We start from the raw sequence: 15631 nt of genomic DNA on the forward strand, positions 1-15631 counted from the left end.
TACACACTCACACACAGATGCTACAAAATAAATAAATAAATAAATAAAACCTCTGGTCATGCCCTGTACCCACCATGTGTTCCCACCATTAAACATACCTGTACAGTAGATGGAGATACAAAAGCTGTGACTCATAAATGTAGAGCACATCCGCAATTCTCTTCTGCACACACACGCATGTAACTCTTGCAAGACAGCCATCACGCCATGTCTCTGCAATACCATAAGCTCGTTGCTTTTGTTTATTGTTTGTCTGCGGGCACTGGGAGGCCTTTTTACACACACACACACACACACACACACACACACACACATACGCAGGCGCTCCAAATTGTTCGATTAAGTGGGTCATCCTCTCCTACAGTCTCTTGAAAGAGAAAAGAGCTTTTTTGTGCGTTTCTAGCCGAGAGGCAATCGCACCCTTCCATGGTTTTGGCTGCACCTTTTAAGAGTATTTATGGAAATGACAGTACAGCACTCTGGAGGGCTGCACGCTGCTTGGTTACTTAATGTGTGTTTGTGTGTGTGTGTTGTATGTGTATGCATGCGTGCACGTGTGTGTGTGTGTGTGTGTGTGTGTGTGTGTGTGTGTGTGTGTGTGTGTGTGTGTGTGTGTGTTTACACAGTGATGATTTAAAACCTCACTTGTGCGAATATCAGACGGTGTCTGTGGTCGTGCCTGACAAATGATGTTCAAGTGTATGGTTTGTCATGATGGGTGTGTTATTAATTACTTTTTTTAATTATTTTTATTAATATTTGGTGATGAGCTGGGTATGTATCACTTGAATTGGTCTGAACTGCGACTACGGTGCACATTTGGCAAGAGTGCACGGAGGCCGACCTGTCACTGCAAATGGAAGCCAAATATCTTACAGCCAATCCACTTTGGCTGTCTGAGAGAGACAGAGAGAGAGAGACGGAGGGTGCGCGGGAGGGAGAAAGTGAGAGAGAGAGATGAAGTGTCCATCTCTTTCTCTATCCATCTGTCTGTCTGTCTGTCTCTTTGGACAGCTCTGTGGCAGTCCAGTCAGATCAGACTCCCTATCATTGAGTATTTGGACTGATTCGCCTCCAACAGCTGCAGCTGCACAGGAAACGTTGATGCTGTGTGAAATAAACAGGCTTCAGATTAAATGAGGGTTGGTGATGAATGTTACATTTCTCATGTGTGGTCAGTGGTGGAAGCATCTGATATAGTCTGGGTACACAATACGCAGCCAACAGATGTCCACCATGACAGAAAGCATCAGCAAGGAGAAATACTGGACATTATAAAAATTAACAAAAATGTAGTACAAATGTCGCTTTAAATGAGTATGAATAATTAATAAAGGAATAACATCACATTATTACATTAATCCACAGAAATTATTTCATCCGATCTGGAATGAAAGATATGATGTAATAACAATGAATATTAAATATTTCATGCAATTATGAAATTATTATTGCTGGGTAATGTAGCAGTGTAATGTTATTTCATTATCCTTAAATGTGTCACATTATCAGGTTTTACTACATTGTCAGTCCATTTAAAGGGTCATTTTTGTCATTCAGATATACTTTATATTACATTCAGATTATTATTATTCCCATATTTTTTGTTATTATTATTTATTATATTTTCTATTATTATATTATAGAAGGAATGTGGATTTACTGTACCCTCACAGAAAATATCACAACAATTTCTCAAATATTTATTTTATTATTTGTCTTTTGAGCTACTGTTTTGTTCCAAGTTTTTCACTTTTTTCCAAGAAGCTCCTTCTGAGTAGCTCCTGCATTTCTATTGTGCGTTGCATTGTGAGTATTTGATAATTTTTCTTCTTTGAAGATAGTACACACACAAATTTGCTTACAGCTAGCCCATTCCTCGTTCCCAGGAAATGTTTTTATAGTTCTGTTATCCCTGTTTCATGCACCTTTGTCATTTTGAAAATATCTATACCAATCCATCACTTGCCACAGTGGCAGGACGGATAAATTTTTATCTCGGCCAGACTGTCAGAAGTGGACAACCAAACAGGGGGCAGAGTGACAAAGATGTATTGGCCCTCCTGAAAAGACTGATGCATATTTTGGGTGTTTATGCCCTTGTCTGTTCTATAGGTGCTCTAGATAATCTGCCATTAGAGTCTTGTTGTTATCATAACCTGCATTATAAGATAAGTATCTTCTAGTGGAAAGTCCCAAGAAATGTAGCAATGCACCAGCAGAGGTAAGGAAGAGCAAAAGTGCAAGCCAAGTGGATGTAAACAATGCAATATTATAAAAATAGGCATTGTAAATGTTTTATGAGGAAGGAAATAGCTTCAACATGTTTTAGGCCCAAAGGGTACAAATAAAGCATTTTAGTTATAATCACTAAATGTAAATACACTCATGTTTATTTTCTGAAAACTCAACAGAGTACCTTTAAATTCTACCCACCATAGGCTACAGGGACTTTTAAGTATTAAGTTACTCTTGAATAAAATAAAGGATACAAAATGATTTCACTATTTTTAAGAATGTTTTTATGTGAAAATGAGGGGGAAAGTTGTTAAAAGAGGTATTCCTGTTGTGTTGTGCCTGTTTGTTAGGGATAGCAACTGTAAAACCCGTGTGGGTGACTTCATTGTCTCCAAGGAACAAATGTAGGTGGTCACAATGTAGGTGGTTTCATCCCATCATATGAGAAATATTTACACAATGGCAAAGCTTATCACCTGTATATTTGAACAAAAGACAAAATTTGCAGAATGAGACTTTAATGTATATCGTGACATATGAAGATGTCAGAGTGAAGTTGTGTACATTCGTGTGTGTGTGTGTGTGTGTGTACCTTTGTTGCCTATGTCTGCACTCTAGCAGCAAGGTTGACATGAAGCTGAGAAGGAGTGTGAAGGGCACAGCACCTCAGGAGGAATGACAAAACACATGCATGCACACAAGCACACATACACATATACAGTACACACAGATACACCTCCTCTCCTTTCTTTTCTTCTCTCTCTTCGATGACTCATCCCACCCAGGGACAGTGGGTGAGGGAGGAGAAAGAGAGAGGAGACGGATGGGAGAGTGTGAGGGGCGACACGGTGGAGTGGAAAAAGCTAGTTTATAGATTCACAGAGAAGACATATGGCATAAAACGTTTTCTTATTGACCTTTTAATTTCAATGCTAAGCTAATCCGATTGTGCGCGTCATTGTAAAAGTTATTCCCAGCAAACACGCGTTACGATTCTCACCAGGCCCACATGGAGTCTCACAGATAATTCCCTCACTGTTGTCTTTTTGTTTTAAATTGCTTTCTTTTTTAGCATCGCGGCAGCTCAGCTACGAACAACAGAAACCCTCCCAACCAGCTCAGCAACATGCTGAGCTTTGCTCCAGTCTGCCCCACAGCTCTGCTGTGCTCATTTGATGGTATCTATTAGAGAGATCCCAAACTTCCCATGCGTTCCAGGTCTGTATCAATGTGAATTACAGACTGTAGACCCAATTCTTAACTCTCTCCAAATCCCATAGTCTCTAATGTCTTTATCTTATGGTGTGAGGGTATTTGAGGAGGTAGATATACTCCTGAGGAGCCGGGGATCTTGTCACAAGAGGTGATTATACTACATTGAAGGAGGTACACTATTAAGCTGGCTGTAGTGCTAAGGATAAGGGTGTATTGCTGAGGATATGTCTGTATTGCTGACTGCTGCAAAGTCCAGAGATAGTTGAGTGGTCAGGTCCCGTGTGCCTGTAGAGCAACATACAGCATATGCCCCTTCTGCACCATTATTCTATCCTAACTGAACTTTTAAGGGCACTAAGGTTGCTCAGTGGTTAGATATATCATCTGGTAATAGAAAGGTCCCATAACTGATTAGAGTTAGAGTGACTTAAACTTGACCTTGTATTTAAAAACGGATATTGGCTAGACAGTGTTGCATGGCACATGTAATGATACAATGGTATTTTATTACCGTGTGGCATAAAATTAGCTTGGAAGAATATCTAAAATGGACTTCAATGTACACTGAACTGCTTATTCAGTGTAAAAGCATTAACTAAATGGATTCATGTTAGCAAAGATCAATTTCCTCATCAGTGTTTACTGCAGCGTGATGTTCCATACCATGCAATTTTATGTTGAAAATTACAGTTTTTCAATTTTAAACTCTTTTCCTTGCTTTTGGTCATTTTTACTGCTCTCACTTTGCCCTGCAGAAATGGCAGCGGGATTTGAAGTGCTGCTAGATTGCCTCAGATAATACAATGCTCTCAGGCGAAGCACAGGTGTGTGTGTGTGTGTGTGTGTGTGTGTGTGTGTGGGCCTGTCTGGCAGCCTCTGGGGGGAACGTTTCTGCCCAGAGATCCAAACTGATCCCCCAAAAAAGTCACACAGCAAGCCCAGACAAGCCCTCACAGCATGCTGCCAAACAAACCCTCCAGAGGTTTTGCTGTGATTATTGGACCCCAATACAAATCATTGTGCAGCATCCTATTTGAAAGTTTAAAAGCCTATTTGCAGTGATTGCTTAAATGATGTGCAGGAAATGGGTGTTAATTGGTGTGGAAAGTGCCATTGGAGCAACATGGTCAAAAACCAAAGTTGTGCTTAATAACTTGGCACTTATTAGATTACCTTCTTTAGACCCGTTCACACAAGAAAGTGGCACAGCAAAATTCATCTTCACGCCCTGGTGAAATAGGCGGTGCTAAAGGCTTTCTGAAGTAGGACTAGTTGTTTAAGTAACTGGAACTGGCAAGCTCACAGCTAACACTGACGTCTCTCTTTTTCTTTTATTTTTTGTACTACCGTTTGCTCCCCTCTGTAATCAAGGTTGTACATCAAGCATTATTGAAGAGAGGCAAAAAAAACCTCTGCAAGCTAGTTAGCTTGCTACCTGTCTGTTAGTAAACTTGTTAGCTCTGTTGCTAACAGGACAGAAAATTGACAGTTTATTCATTAGATGAATTTGTACCATCGACTCCTGTTTTATAAATGTCTAAATATCATGTCTTGGTGAGGGTTAAAAAAAGTTGACGATGCCACACAGCTAATAAGCTATCATGGCTTATTAGCGTAGCTTCCCTCAAAGGTCAGCACTGTCAAGATAGTTTGGTATTGATCAAAAACGGAAATCTGCCTTTCTATCAAATTTATTTCACCCCCAATACAGTCTCTGAATTAGAAAAATGTAATACTCTCTCTTATTGGTGAGGTGAAAAAAGTTCCACTGTGTAGAATTATCAATTCCTGGCAGAAGTAGACAGCCAGCGGCTTGGAGTCAGCATCATACAGGGAGCTCCAGCCTAGCCAGCTGCTGAGAGCTGCCATCCCCAGAAACAGAGACCTTGGCAGGGGACAGTGTTGAGACATACTGGGTCCCCTCCTCCAGCCTGGAGCCCTGTGAGTTCTGCTCAGTGGAGGAGAGAAGAGAGCCCAGCCCAACAGGAGGCTGTGCTTGTCAGGCCCTGAGCTTGTTGAGTGTGTACATGTCAGTGTGCTTAAGTTTGTGTGTCAGTTTGTCTGCACCAGTGCGCGCGGTGTTGTGCTTTTGTGTGCGAGCACAGCACCAACTCCAGCTGCATCGAGATTTATAATTTTACACACACATGTGCCAGTGTGAATGTGGATTCTGTCACCCACTGGGCCTCACACACATTCCAAAATAAACGGCGCCCACTGAGGATTGCTATCGATCCGTGCGGGGCACTCAGCTGCATTTGGAAAGAAAGAGAGAGAGGGAGAGAGAGAGCGTTTACAACTTCCTCTCTTGCTCTCTTTGCTTGTCTTCTGAGGAATGTTGTGTCTGCCTGTCTGCAGAAAAAGTGTGAGGGATGATTTGGAAACACAGTCCACTAAACTGTTACAATGACAAACCACTGCTAGCTGTCTTTAAAAGGGAGACAGGGAGACTCTTACACCCCCCTCTCACTTATTTTCCTTCTCTGAAGTATAGTGAAAGTCTTTTTCGTGTCAGACTTGAGGGAGAGACGGGGTGAGAAAAAAGAGACAGTGAAAAGTGGAGAAACACACATGGAGAGACAGAACAAAGAGAGGAAATAAAGCGGCTGTTTGATTGACAGCCAACACGCCTGCCTGTTTCCTGTTACACACATGATTGCCATGGCTGATGAGTTCAACTCATGTTTGACCGTTCATAAAAGACTGGCCGTGAGATCAAGATCATATGGACACACTAGACTTCCGCTAAAACCTGTGCACATCAGTGTCAAATCACAGGGTCATTGTAACACGCTGAAAATGTATAACAATTTCTCAACTAGCTAAATTCAATTACACCTGCTATTAAAATGCAGCTGTATTTGTATACAATGGATAAGGATCCACGCATATTAATGTAAGGCGTAAATGCACACAGAATGCATTGCAATTGAAATGCCATCATTTTTGCCAAACCATATCTGGAGGCGTTTGAAGGTGGTCCAGCTCACACTGTGATTGTATATCAGCCAGGTGTAAATGCATTCTGTACACTTTGGCATAGCTATAGCAGTATCTATGGCTTTGAACATTCAAAACCAAATAGAATGAAGCAATGAAAACAACTCAGCCAATGTGCTTCATCAGGACTGTGTGGGTGTAGACTGATCATTGGCAACATCAGCAGACAACCTCACAACTGCCATCAGTTCAGTCAATTCAAATGTTGCTAAATCCTGATTGGTGGCCACCTTTTTTTTCCAACTAACCCCAACCCACTTCGAGCCGGTGAGAGGAGCACAGACGAAACAAAACAGACAGAAATCTCTGATGTGAAATAACTAAAACTGTTCTAACTTTGGCAGAACATTGTTTGTTCTTGTAGGACCACATTACTCATATTAAGAAGTTGATCGACAAAATAGGTTGGTTTTTTTGGCCTCTTTTATGAAAAAGAGCTGCCCTAAAATGCGCTGTGTTGGGAGTCCACCAGGCTCATCCATATGATCCCAGGGCCCTATGTTCCCAGTTTGAATGGTAAAAATCCGTTCAGCCACCGTGGAGATATCAACGTCTAAAGTCAAGAAAACTGTATTGCTTGCTATTTTGAGGGTGTAGGTTTCAATGAGTGTAACATCAGTCGGCTATAAGCTGTAGGTGGGTGATTTCAACATATTGACCCGTGGAAACATACACTGAACATTTGACCTAGAGAAAAAACATTACTGAGAACATAAAACCTTTTGAAGGTCTCCTTTATGTGTCATATTAAGTGGCTATCGAACTGGAGAAAAGAGGACCCTGGGAACATAGATGCGCCCCCAGTCCACCAGCCATTTGGTCATCTGACACTGGAACACAGCAGCAATGAGTGTGAGGTGGTTACGTAGGTTACTCGCTACAATCAAGTTCAAACATCTCTGTGATCAATAATGGAAAAATGTATGACTGGCGTAACCTATAATCACTCTTAGGAGCAGTGTCAGACTCCTTCACACTAACAGCAAATACACGTAAAAGGTTTTAAGAGTAATGCGTAATGAATGTTTACTGTGGTTTTGATATTAATCTGCTAAATCTGCTGTCACACAGTGTCAAACACACTGGATTACACACAGTATCTGTGTTTATGTTCACTGTATTAGTCATCAATAATTGTTCATTTCACAACGGATGACTTTACACTTTAAACATACTCGATTACCTAAAGAGGCCCAATTTCTTTAGAAATCTGAACTTGATTTTCTTGTGAAGATAAAAAGATAAGCCAATTACATTTTTTGCCACTTGTTGACCCCAAAAAGCGTCACATATTTCTGAGCTTAGCCATACTACCTGAACTCTGCCTCGCTCTTGCACTACCTCTCTGTTGTCTTTCGTCTCTCTTTACTCCCCCTCTTCCTCTCCCTTTCTCTCCTCTCTTATCCCTCCTTCTCTCTCCTCTGCTGCTTTTTTTTGAGGCTCAGAGATAAGATCTCCCTCAGTAGCAAACTTTGAAAGACATCTTAAAGATCCCCTCTGTCACTTCAGCTTAATGCAGCCTTCTGGGCACACACATACGCACACGCACACACCCGGCCTCCCACTAATAACAAGGGCAGGAAGAGGCAGCCTGGATTCGAGGACTCGTAAACACACTTCTTTCTCCCATTCTCTTTGATCTTTATCAAACAAAACAGTTTCCTTGGTGTATTTTGTGTTTCCCTCGCTCATCTTGAACATGCTGCAATGCACTTTTCCTGCTTCGATTTCCCCACCCATAAATAAAATGAGAGCACATTTGGATTTCCTGACTGAGGGCTTTTAGTAGGCCGATCACTGCCAGGTCTGTCAGATCCATTAATTCAGAAGTGTGCAAGCAAGTTCTGGTTAACCGTTTCTTGAGGCAATGTGTTTACATCTCGAATTAGTCCATTTTGCATATCTCCTCACATTTGGTTTATTTTCAGCAACATGCTGGGACACCAGACATGCATTACTTATGTTTTTGAAGGGTTTAAATGGATCATCAGACCTCCTTTTTACCCCCAAACATCACTCAGCAAAACTTCCTTTTGCAAAGGCTGCACTGGGTGTTTAACTAAGAAGGAGTTCAAGCTTTCCTGCTAAGGGTTCTCACTTCCTGTGTTCACAGAAAAAAAATAATGTCCTTCAGTTTCTGGATCCCATGGTCCATAATGATCTGATCTCTGTCTCCCATAGGCGGGCCGTTGATATGGCAACGTGATGACGCTCTGAGGAAGGACGGGAGGGAGAAAAGGGAGGGAGGGTGTGGGGCGACTAGGAAGAAGGTAGCTGCACCAAAGAGTGAGTATGTTTTAGAAGATGACTCACTCGGTAAAAAAAAAAACAGTATGTGGCTTCTCTGCAGTCCTTGCTTGTGCTCCACACAGAAATGCAGTTTAGAAAATATTCTGGAAGTAGATGAGAGGGAAACTTGTGGAGGGGTGGGGGGGCAGTTATAAAGAAAGTGGTTTTAAAGGCTGCTGGTCTGAACCCTGAGTTCAGCACGGACAATGTAAAACATTTGATTTATGGTCTAAACAAATAGGTCAGACAGAGCTCAGAAGTGATCATGTGGAGACTGAGGACATGTCCCCTCCATCCTCCATCTATAATGGCTCCTACACCGTTGCATGCCTCTCTGCCTCTGCTTCTGCCCTGCTGTTGCCATAGCGACCACTTGGGTACAGACTCAAAACAACTTACTGACAAAAACCTACATTTTACTTTGGATGTTAACTGCTGTAAATGAGCCTTGGATGGCTTGAACAGCAGCTGTGTACAGCTAGTTAAAGACAATATAGCCTATAGCAAGCAGATTTGTACAGTCTGCAAATTCCTGGCTTGATGCATTTTGCAATTATGTTTGTGGCACCTGGAAAGTTACGTGCTTCCAAAGTCTAATTTTGCAGCCTGTTCTAAAAACACTAAAGCATTTTGTGCATGTTTTCCATTAATTTTCTTAGTTTGCTTAAATGTATAATGTTGCATGTGTTTGTGCATACATGGCATATTCAAAATAGACTTTGTTGAAGACAAGTATGTGTATTTGAGCTGTGGCTTAATACAACATGTTTTTGTTAATTATTGTTTTATCTTTTTTTTATATAAACAGCTTCTTACAGCTTCGTATTTTTCCCCAATTTATTACAGACATGGCTTGCGGGCGTTCGCAAAGGCGCAGTGATGCCCTATAAAAAATGGGTGAATCGCCTTTTCGAAATCATAGACGATCTTTGGCTATGCCATCCGTACACAATAGCATTCTTTCAGTGAACCTTACTAGCGTTAGGACCCAGGGCGGGCGCCGGGGGAAGTCCTCTGCCGCTGGCGGGGCAAGGCAGAGCGCAGAAACGCACACGTCCACGCACACACGCATACACAAACACACGCGTACGCACACTCACCGAGCTCTTCTCCGACAGAGGAGAGAGAGCGAGCGCAGAGAGGGATACGCAAAGGGAGAGAGAGAGACTATAGGAACGCAGTGGCTTGTGTGTGTGTGCGTGTGTGTGTGTGTAGGTACGCTCGCTCGGTGGTAGAAACGACTGGCGGGGCGGATATGGAGGGGCTCAGGAAAAACGCTGGGAACTGACCGAACACCGAGACGAAGAGAGAGAGAGAGAGAGAGAGAGGGGAAGGACGGACGGACAGCACGGAAGGAAGGAAGGAAGGAAGGAAAGGAGGAGAGAGAGAGAAGTCTGACAGAGGAGAGGAAGACTGTGAAGAAGGGGCTCGTCTGGAACACAGAAGGATCCTAAGGTGACTTTATGGGGCTTTCATGGCTGTATGCAGGTCTGGCAGAGGTGTGTGTGTATGTGTGTTGACATGTGCTGCATGGGTCTGCACTTAAAGGGAAGAGTGGAGGTGTGTGTGGTGGGGGGGTGGGGGCACGACGTTTGTGCGTGTATGTGTGTGTGTAGCCTATATTTACATTTGTGTGTCATTTGTGTGTGTGTGTGTGTGTGTGTGTGTGTGTGTGTGTGTGTGTGTGTGTGTCTGAGAGTTTTTTAGGGTTGTTTTTCCACAAGCTAAAAAGGGGGGCAAAGTGTGTAAGCGAGCTGAGCTGACCGCTATAAACTGGAGTGAAGGGATCAAAAGGAGTGGATACTTTTTAGGGAACAACGTGATCCCATTCCAACACACACACACACACACACACTTCTCAGGTAGGCTACTTTAAGTTGAGCCAGAGAAAAGGAGAGGATAACACTGTCTTTTAAGAGGAAATTCTTACCTCCCCTTACTCTGTGTGTGTGTGTGTGTGTGTGTGTGTGTGTGTGTGTGTGTGCGTGTGTGAGCAGAGTTTTCAGTGCAGCAGGTAACACGGGCAGTCTTGGGTTGGAGGTTTTTCAAAAGCAGCACAGCCACAGAACGAATCTCCTGTTTTCCTGAAAGCTTGGTTGACACTGACTGAGGCTTCTTAAGGAGTACCAGCTTCTTGCGTGTGTGGATATATGTGTGTGGATATATGTGTGTGTGTGTGTGTGTCTGTGTGCTATAGATGGCAAACAGGTTGAGGGAGGCAGATCTGATCAGACGCACAGCAACAGAGGAGAGAGCGTGGCACAGGCTGAGCAGCAGCACATTGGATTACACACAGATGAATACACACATGCGCACGCACACACACACACACAAGCTCTGTGGCCAGCAGAACAGCTGGGAGAACTATGTGTGTGTGTGTGTGTGTGTCAGTGCCTGAGAGCATTTCACTTAATGCGTGCGTCTGCCTTTGCACGTGCAGGACTGTTTGCGTTTGTATTATCCTTTGCTTCTGTGTGTGTGTTTCTGCGTGATGGTGTGTGTGTACCCATCAGAGGCTGTGTAAATATGTATGTGCTGGGAAAGAATATTCTGTCATCTCTTCAGACAGACGGCGTGTGTGTCTACCCCCCCCAGCTCATGGAGGCAGGAGGTGCAGAGGAGGGTTGACCGGGGTGGGGGGGCTGGAGGGAGGAAAAGTGATCAGATGACCGGGAGTAGGGCAGATGAGAAGATTAATCCAGTAGCGAGAGATGAAAACAGAGACAGAGAGGAAGGAAGGGATGATTTTAGGACAGGAGGAGGAGGACAAATGGAAAGAAAGCGTGGAGGAGATGGAGTGAAGGGGACGGGGGCTGACACGCTCTCTCCAGGAGTGCTCAGAGTGCTGCTCATTCATAATTCACCTCCATGGCAAACGTTCATTCACATATTGACCCCCCATGGCTGTGCTCAGTGGAGTTCTCGACCCTCCGCCTCTCGCTGTCTCTCAATGGACACCCCTGTGGCGCGACGTTCAGTTAGCCCGCTTCTTTTTCACTTTGGAGACAGTCGAGATTCTCGGAGAAAAAGGAAGCACCGTTTGTTCGTCCGTTATGCCTCTTTTGACGCCATTACTTTTTCAGTTGGAAGCTCTGATGTCAAATTGAGTTGTGTAAATTGAATATTGAATTCACACTCCAACCTAGACACAGATAATTGGTATGGATGGATCAGTGGGTTAGTGCTCTCAGTACAACTGTTGTTGGTCTGATTCCCTTAGCACAGCTAAAACAGTCCATAATGGATCTATAATGCATGTGTGAATGAATTGAATAGCCTGTGTTTTGAATAAAAGCATCAGACAGTTTTCTTGGATGCCAGCGCATGATTTATTCAGCATAAATACTCAAAAATGGCTGTTTTAATATTTCTGATTGCATTAGCCGTGCCTGGAGCTACACTACAACCCACCGCTGCGCTCTGGTCAACTGTGGCCCATGAGCCATATGGCAGAGTGTCTAAAATGCACAGTCAGAAAAAAAAAGTGTACTGCGGAGGTACATTTATTTCTTAAAGGTGAACACTACAGAAGTGTACCTTATCAGCAAAAGTGATAAAAATATCCTGACTTCTTCAGTTCTGTAGGTATGATGGACTTGGATCGTGTTTACTCAGGGAAAAAGAAGACAGCGAGGGTACAGTGTTGACATTGTGTCTTGGCGTGTCACTGCTGAAAGGTGCACTTTTGTTGTGCAGTCATATAGTACAGTGAGTTTTCCCGAAGCTGCAGTAATGTAAAGATGCAGCCCCTGTGATCCATAGCAAGAGTGAGGCACTTCTGTCTCAGTACAGTACATCATGGTATCGTTCAAACTAGGGATGAGCGAGTACACCAATATCTGTATCTGTTCAACAAATGAAATGATCTGTGTGTACTGTATATCCGTATACTCGGAGTGGGCAGGCTTAATCTGGACAACGGCGGTACTAGCCAGAAGTTAGTTGTTTAAGCCTGAAATTGGTATCGGTTGATCAAAAGTTGCTGTATTTATCAGAAAACTTTTACTAAACAGAACAGCCTCAATATGTATGATTACAATAGTAAGATTTTTTTTTTAAAGGTTCCTATATTTATAGTTTTTTGAGAAAACAGATATTGACACATTTTCCTCTGATGAGAACTCTTGTTAAAAGTACCGGAGACTTGTTTCAACTGAATAGCCTACTCGTCCAACCTTGGCTCACATCCTCCAAAAGAATTGTGTTCATTAGCCTTGCCCATTGTTAGACTTTGTAACTTTCCCTGACAAATTCATAAAATGTAGTAAAACTTAGTAATCATCCTTCAGTGTTTCTTTGCTCTTTCAACTCTATCTAGTTTTGACATAGCTGTAAATTATCACTCTGATTCAAATGTTAAAACCCTCATGATGATGAGAGAAACAAACTAAATAAAGACATGTAGCAACCCGAACTCCCTCCAAAATATGACATTATACCCTTCATGGATATTCATGCAAACATAACTAATAATTAATCAGATTTTGAAAACCACATTATTTATCCCTTCAATATTAAATACTATCCAGTTTCAGTTGAATTGTAACAGAATGTTTTGTTTGTCTCGTCTTTCGCCCACCAAAATGTCGTCCACCAACTCTGTTGGCTGGGGAAATAGAAGATAATCAAGACGGCACAGCTTAATGCCATTTTGTGAAAAGACAGCAAATTTAGTTTTTAATAATCAATAGCGTAGTCTGTTAGACTGAATTCTTGTTTTGTTTCACTTCGTTCATGTTAGCCAACCAATAAGTTGTGAGTGTTGACACAGAATGTTACAGTTGTGGTTGCTAGTAGTTAACTTAGTGTTTTTGAAGACTATCTGATAAGCCGGTTTAAGAGCTGTTATTTCGTTAAGTTGATTAACAACAACCTGTCCAGCTGCGCCATGGCATCTACGCTTGCAGCCATTTGCCATCGCTTTTTTTCATGGATGTAGCAACGTAGCTGGCTAGCCATGTAGGAAAAGTACGTCCGCATTCTTAATCCTGACGACTGGTTGACTGCACAACACCAGACCTAGGGAATGGCTGAACAAATCAGAGATGTGATTCAGTGGTCTGGAACCATGCTACATAGTGGTCATTCAGCAGAAAACATGCTAGCAGATTAGCTTGTAAACAGCAAGGGGGTAAGCCACAGTTGAAACAGTGAAGCCGACCAAAGCCTGCGTGGATGGTTCCATGTAGGCCCAAAAATGACATCAAAGAAGATGTAATCATATTGCTTGGATTATAAACTCTCAGTGAATAAAGTAAAAAAACTATTCGGCCATCAGTGACGCTGCATTGGTGTTTGACAGGTGAGCCTCATAGGTGGGCTGATAGAACAGTGACAATCCGAGTCAGACAAACACACTGAGACAAGAAACTTTTTGTTTGTGCATCTATGCCGCTACCAGAATTATGGTGTTTCTGCCGTTGCTCTATGTCATTAAACCACAGTTATGCTGCGCGATCATGCACAGTTGGCACTGGTGCCAACAGGAAGTGGCCCTGTAGAAGTATTTTTTTGGTCCAAAACTGGCTTCACTGCTCTGCCCCGCTGGTTTGAATGGAGTAATATACTGTCTATGGTAAACAGTAGTACTTGCTTGGCCACCCCATTTGACCCTCACCTGGTAATAGTCTCTCCCCTGAGCAAGAGGTGTAGGTAATTAGTTAGAAATGAACGAAGGACATTAATGTTTTATGTTATTACTCACTAGGCGTTCAGTACGCCCCCCTAAAATGTTTTTAATCATCTATGAAATTTCTCTAAACAGCTAATGCATCTTAACCCATGTGTTTTGTAGCAATACAGTTGCATTATGGGCCCAAAATGTCCAATATTTAACCCCTCATTTGAGGAACCAACAACGCCCTGTAAAATCCCCTCATTGTTCCCCAGCTCACTATCTACATTTTGAAAGTCAACAGTTCCTAGTTACTTACACCAGCTCTGATGGAAAGTGTCATTTGATTCACTCCAAAATAAAGCATCATCACTGAGGCAAATGTACATGACAATAAAGTAAATATATGACTTTTGGATCCACACTGTAATTGGTTCACTAGTTAACTGCACAGGAGAAACTTTATGAGACTTTATTTCAAAATGTATTTGTTTGGTTTCCATACAGTTTTTTAAAAAGATATATGAATGATTAGCTAATGAGTTTGTCGTTCATTTTTTGGTAGGTGACCTGTGCCTTTCATGTACTTGTTCATGTGTCAGAACAAGTGGAAAGTTAAAAGCACGGTTTTAAATCTCAGTGGAAACACAGCCAGGCTAAGCGGCCAAGATGACTTGGAAGAATAATGCTCCGCTGTATCCCTCAGGTTATAATTGTCTCCAATAGGCCTCCTGCTGATTTGAAATGGACTCATTGTCCACTATGATGGGCACCTCTGATCAATTAGCCTCTCTTCTTAGTCGTGCTGAGCTACTGCTGGTCGCGTCCTCACACGGTGGCACACAAGCGCATGCACATCAATACACGCTGACACACCGAGTGGCGAGCGCAGTCACACACACACGCGATCTATCACGCAAAGACAGACGTCAGCGGGTGTAAAAATAGAACTTATAAATGAGGGAAAAAGTGTTTTATGTTTACAAGGGATGATGTCATGTTTGGTTTAGATCCATAGCTGACGAACTGGAGGGCAGCTGTGGTGAGTATCAGCCTGCTGAGCTTTGGCTCAGCTATCTGCTGTTTTTTTGGGCGCTTTAAAGGAGCAGAGTTCAAGGAGTTGCAGTGTGTGTGTGTGTGTGTGTCTCTGTCTTCGTTTTTGTGCGTGTGTGTTGTTTTCAGGGGCATGCACGCGGTGACGCTGCTCTGGTTGCCAAGCAACACCGGAACGTGGGTGGAAGGATTTCCTGTCCTTAGGAAGCTTTGTTTATAAGT

The 15631-nt window shown here is 42.7% G+C and overlaps 1 protein-coding gene across 1 annotated transcript in view; it reads left to right on the plus strand.

Annotated features, from left to right (window-relative positions):
• Positions 1–9788: 9788 nt before the first annotated feature.
• Positions 9789–15631, plus strand: part of ches1 (checkpoint suppressor 1) — a 60661-nt gene continuing 54818 nt past the window's right edge. The window contains exon 1 of the mRNA XM_038726682.1: positions 9789–10197. The gene's annotated coding sequence lies outside the window, so the exon portion shown is untranslated. The remainder of the gene's footprint in view (positions 10198–15631) is intronic.

Source organism: Micropterus salmoides, unplaced genomic scaffold (assembly GCF_014851395.1).
Source record: "Micropterus salmoides isolate LMB-PRFRI ecotype aquatic unplaced genomic scaffold, ASM1485139v1 Ms_hic_scaffold_18, whole genome shotgun sequence".
Classification (NCBI taxonomy): Eukaryota; Metazoa; Chordata; class Actinopteri; order Centrarchiformes; family Centrarchidae; genus Micropterus; species Micropterus salmoides.